We start from the raw sequence: 5407 nt of genomic DNA, 5'->3' as shown, positions 1-5407 counted from the left end.
TTGGTGATTACAAAGATCCCCGTGTAGCCTTTAACATGCTATTGTGGCAAGTGCCCTATAGCGAACACACCTATAAAGGCCAGCACACTCGGTCGCCTTTGTCTCCCCAAGGCTGATTGATGTTGACACACTGCATCAGGAACTAATTTAAGGCTGGGCCGACCTAGGGGACTCCCCGGAGCGTTCAGATATTCGTCACGTCTTATTGGCCGTGGGCGGAAATCGAACTAGGCTCGGCAGGTTCGTAGCGCAGTGCGCTAACCACTACACTACCGCGCGCGCCAAATTGATCGCTACAGACACACCCACGCGTGATTCAATATGTGCATCGTGAACCCAGGAATCGATATGAAACTATGAAGCTCCCGTTCCACCCACAATGCAGCAACACAATGCATCGCATACCCACTTCAATTCACACAGTCCGTGCGTGCATAATGTACAAACACCCAATTACATATTTAGACACGCAGGGCCAGATTGAGTTTGAGAGTAGCCCAGGGGCTGCTATCGTTTTGGAGGGTGGCGACTCTTTGTCCGTTTAATTCCCTCCCCAGCGGGCGCTTCACCACCACCCAATTGCCAATGCCAGGCGGCCCCTTCGCTTCTCCACCATCGTAATTATAAACAACAATGATTACGGTGCTGCGGCAGACGATGATGATGGATGAATGATGACGACGACGGCTGATTGATCACAGCTTCATTTATAAATGTCACAATTGTGAGGATAAAAGAAGAGTTCAAAATGAACGAAACTATACTCCTTGGTTCTTTCGGTAAAGTCACGTAGGTATAAAATCAAACAAATCACGACGTCAAGGGCGCAACACAAGCGTCCATCATCAGGTGGGAAAGCATGGTCTGCTGCTGCGTGTCTGTGCGTAACTTCTGGATGTTCCACGGTACCGTATGTCCATCGTTAAACACACGCTGTGTGTGTGTGTGATCTGGTGTGTGTGTGTGTGATCTGGTGTGTGTGTGTGTGTGATCTGGTGTGTGTGTGTGTGTGTGATCTGGTGTGTGTGTGTGTGTGTGATCTGGTGTGTGTGTGTGATCTGGTGTGTGTGTGTGTGTGTGATCTGGTGTGTGTGTGTGATCTGGTGTGTGTGTGTGTGTGATCTGGTGTGTGTGTGTGTGTGATCTGGTGTGTGTGTGTGTGTGATCTGGTGTGTGTGTGTGTGTGTGTGTGTGATCTGGTGTGTGTGTGTGTGTGATCTGGTATGTGTGTGTGTGTGATCTGGTGTGTGTGTGTGATCTGGTGTGTGTGTGTGTGTGATCTGGTGTGTGTGTGTGATCTGGTGTGTGTGTGTGTGTGATCTGGTGTGTGTGTGTGATCTGGTGTGTGTGTGTGTGTGTGATCTGGTGTGTGTGTGTGTGATCTGGTGTGTGTGTGTGTGTGATCTGGTATGTGTGTGTGTGTGTGTGATCTGGTGTGTGTGTGTGTGATCTGGTATGTGTGTGTGTGTGATCTGGTGTGTGTGTGTGTGATCTGGTGTGTGTGTGTGTGTGTGTGTGATCTGGTGTGTGTGTGTGATCTGGTGTGTGTGTGTGTGTGTGATCTGGTATGTGTGTGTGTGTGTGATCTGGTGTGTGTGTGTGTGTGTGATCTGGTGTGTGTGTGTGTGTGATCTGGTGTGTGTGTGTGTGTGATCTGGTGTGTGTGTGTGTGTGTGATCTGGTGTGTGTGTGTGTGTGTGTGTGATCTGGTATGTGTGTGTGTGTGATCTGGTGTGTGTGTGTGTGTGATCTGGTGTGTGTGTGTGTGATCTGGTGTGTGTGTGTGTGTGATCTGGTGTGTGTGTGTGTGTGTGATCTGGTGTGTGTGTGTGTGTGATCTGGTATGTGTGTGTGTGATCTGGTGTGTGTGTGTGTGATCTGGTGTGTGTGTGTGTGTGTGATCTGGTGTGTGTGTGTGTGTGTGTGATCTGGTGTGTGTGTGTGTGTGTGATCTGGTGTGTGTGTGTGTGTGATCTGGTGTGTGTGTGTGATCTGGTGTGTGTGTGTGTGATCTGGTATGTGTGTGTGTGTGATCTGGTGTGTGTGTGTGTGTGATCTGGTATGTGTGTGTGTGATCTGGTGTGTGTGTGATCTGGTGTGTGTGTGTGTGATCTGGTGTGTGTGTGTGTGATCTGGTATGTGTGTGTGTGTGATCTGGTATGTGTGTGTGGTGTGATCTGGTATGTGTGTGTGTCTGTGGTGTGATCTGGTGTGTGTGTGTGTGTGATCTGGTATGTGTGTGGGTGTGTGTGATCTGGTGTGTGTTGTCGTTTGTGTGTGTGTGTGATCTGGTATGTGTGTGTGTGTGTGTGTGATCTGGTCGTGTGTGTGTGTGTGATCTGTGTGTGTGTGTATGTGTGTGTGTGTGTGTGTGATCTCGTATGTGTGTGTGTGTGATCGGTGTGTGTGTGTGTGTGATCTGGTGTGTGTGTGTGTGTGATCTGGTGTGTGTGTGTGTGATCTGGTGTGTGTGTGTGTGTGATCTGGTGTGTGTGTGTGTGTGTGTGTGATCTGGTGTGTGTGTGTGTGTGTGATCTGGTATGTGTGTGTGTGTGATCTGGTGTGTGTGTGTGTGTGATCTGATGTGTGTGTGTGTGATCTGGTGTGTGTGTGTGATCTGGTGTGTGTGTGTGTGTGTGATCTGGTGTGTGTGTGTGTGTGATCTGGTATGTGTGTGTGTGTGTGATCTGGTATGTGTGTGTGTGTGTGTGTGATCTGGTGTGTGTGTGTGTGATCTGGTGTGTGTGTGTGATCTGGTGTGTGTGTGTGTGTGTGATCTGGTGTGTGTGTGTGTGTGATCTGGTATGTGTGTGTGTGTGATCTGGTATGTGTGTGTGTGTGTGTGATCTGGTGTGTGTGTGTGTGATCTGGTGTGTGTGTGTGTGTGTGATCTGGTGTGTGTGTGTGTGATCTGGTGTGTGTGTGTGTGTGTGTGTGATCTGGTGTGTGTGATCTGGTGTGTGTGTGTGAAATCAAAAGCAAAAGTACATTCTCACCAGCGCGGGCAAATATGAAATCGTATGGCACGTTATCTGTCAAAGCAGTCCACCATGGGGTGAGTGCTGGAGGGACAAGCACCTGTGGTACAAAGTGTCGCAACAATTCTCTTGTCTGTCTTCCCAGCCCACTCTGTTCCCCCGGGTGTCATGTATGCATTATGTATTTATTTATATTTAGTGACTTGCTCATCTTTCTCTCGATGTTTGCACTCCGATCGGATTTTTGTTTCGCGTGATGTTGCCGTGGTAACTCGCTGACCCTCGTGCCCATACTGGACATCTGTGAAAAAGAGCTTCATAGCTCATCGGATTCCCCCTGAAAGTCTAAATAAACATCCTGATTGTGTCATATCACAAGACGATGAAACTATGTGGAAATCTCACAGGGGCGAGGAATCACCCCCCCCCCTGCACCCCATGCAACAGATAATCGCTACCGAAGATTATTTTCGCAGCAGGACACAAACACGTCCTCCTTCAAGTGGCCCTTTCATGCCTTCGAACTCAGGTTGAAAGCTGTCGGTCCGTTTGTACGACGAGGGGATACGATAATACCCATAAAATATCATCCCGAGATATATATATATATGAACTTACATTTTAATAAAAACAAATTCTGGTTTGCTATTCTGCACGTAGGCGACTTGCAAATTCTGTAAATGGCGTGAAAATCCACGACAGCAGGGAAATTGTCATGAACACACAAGATGGTTGTTGGCATTAGCGAGGCTAACGGGCCGCATAGACTCCAAAGTGGACGGATGCCAGGGGCAGACTCTGCAGCAGTGAGCGTTGGTGACCGTACTGTACTGATGAGTCCTAGTGAGGACGAAACCAGTCCACAGTTGGACATCTCTGCCTGTGAACAAGTCGGTTCACCATTGGAACCTCATTTGCCAGTAAAAAATATGATAATTGTTTTTTTACCCTTTTATCTGGCAACAAAACTAATACCTTTTTTACAAGGAGTCATGTTTGCATAGACCACAATACCTGCAGTCATAATGCAAACAAAAAACATAACTCTGATAATGTGCGCCTTTTGGCGTCATATGGTCCAACACCATGTGAGACTAGGCTCTAAGAAAAGCTGTCTCGGGTGTGGACCAATCAACTTCAAGACAGTGCATACATTATCAGAGTTATGTTTTTGTTTGCATTATGACTGCAGGTATTGTGGTCTATGCAAACATGACTCCTTGTAAAAAAGGTGTCAGTTTTTGTTGCCAGATATAAGGGTAAAAAAACAATTATCAAGTCGGTTCACATTTGTTCCAATTCAGTTGGATGGGCCACCTAACACAAGAGCACCACAATGCAGTCGGCCTTTGTGCCGAACGCACAAAGGCCGAGTGCGTTTCATTCATTTTTGTTGTGTGATAGCATCAACCAAAGCTTCCCCGAATCGAACGATAATGCCAAGCCTTTTCTGGAACACGTCGGTTTTCGTGACCGGCATCAAGATTCACATCTTTTTATTGGTTTCTTTTTGGGCCAGATGTCATACGTCGTCGTCAACCCTCCTCCACCACCCGACACGACCAAATGAATAAAGTTGTTCACGCGATGAACATTGGCCGACTGGGCTGAAGACCATCAACTCACTGAGCTTGAGGACTCAGCTTAATACGCAACTTGGTCTGTGTGAGTGTAGGTCTCTATGCGTCGTTCACAGAGTGAGTGTATGGGTGAGTCTATGGGTCACTATGTGAGTCTGTAGTTCACAGAGTGAGTGTATGGGTGAGTCTAAGGATCACTATTTGAGTCTGTAGTTCACAGAGTGAGTGTATGGGTCTCTCTGTGAGTCTATGGGTCACTATGTGAGTCTGTAGTTTACTAAGCGACAGTATTGGTCACTATATGATTATATGGGTCTCTATGTAAGTCTATAGGTATCTATGTGAGTCTATGGGTCACTATGTGAGTCTGTAGTTCACAAAGTGAGTGTATGTGGCCCTATCTGAGTCTGTAGTTCACAGAGTGAGTGTATGGGTCTCTATGTGAGTCTATGGGTCACTATGTGACTCTGTAGTTCACAAAGTGAGTGTATGTGGCTCTATCTGAGTCTGTAGTTCACTAAGCGAGAGTATGGGTTACTAGATTATTCTATGGGTCTCTATGTAAGTCTATAGGTATCTATGTGAGTCTATGGGTCTCCATGTCAAAGTCAGCGGTTTAATCATGGGCGGCTGGAACCCGGATTCGAACCCAGGACTTCAGCGTTAATGGCTCAGAGTGCTCGATGTCAAAGCAAACTAAACTAAAGAAACGACAGAATGTGCGCACATAATGTAAATACACAATGTACGTACATAATGTGCATGCGTGATGTGCATAAATGTTTTATGTTAATTAACTGTGAATAACACAAAGCAATAACAAATATCCATTGCAATTTATATCAATAC

This window comes from Lampetra fluviatilis, chromosome 42 (genome assembly GCF_964198595.1).
Source record: "Lampetra fluviatilis chromosome 42, kcLamFluv1.1, whole genome shotgun sequence".
Taxonomy (NCBI): Eukaryota; Metazoa; Chordata; class Hyperoartia; order Petromyzontiformes; family Petromyzontidae; genus Lampetra; species Lampetra fluviatilis.
The sequence above is the reverse complement of the archived record's forward strand: the minus strand, read 5'-3'. Positions refer to the sequence as shown.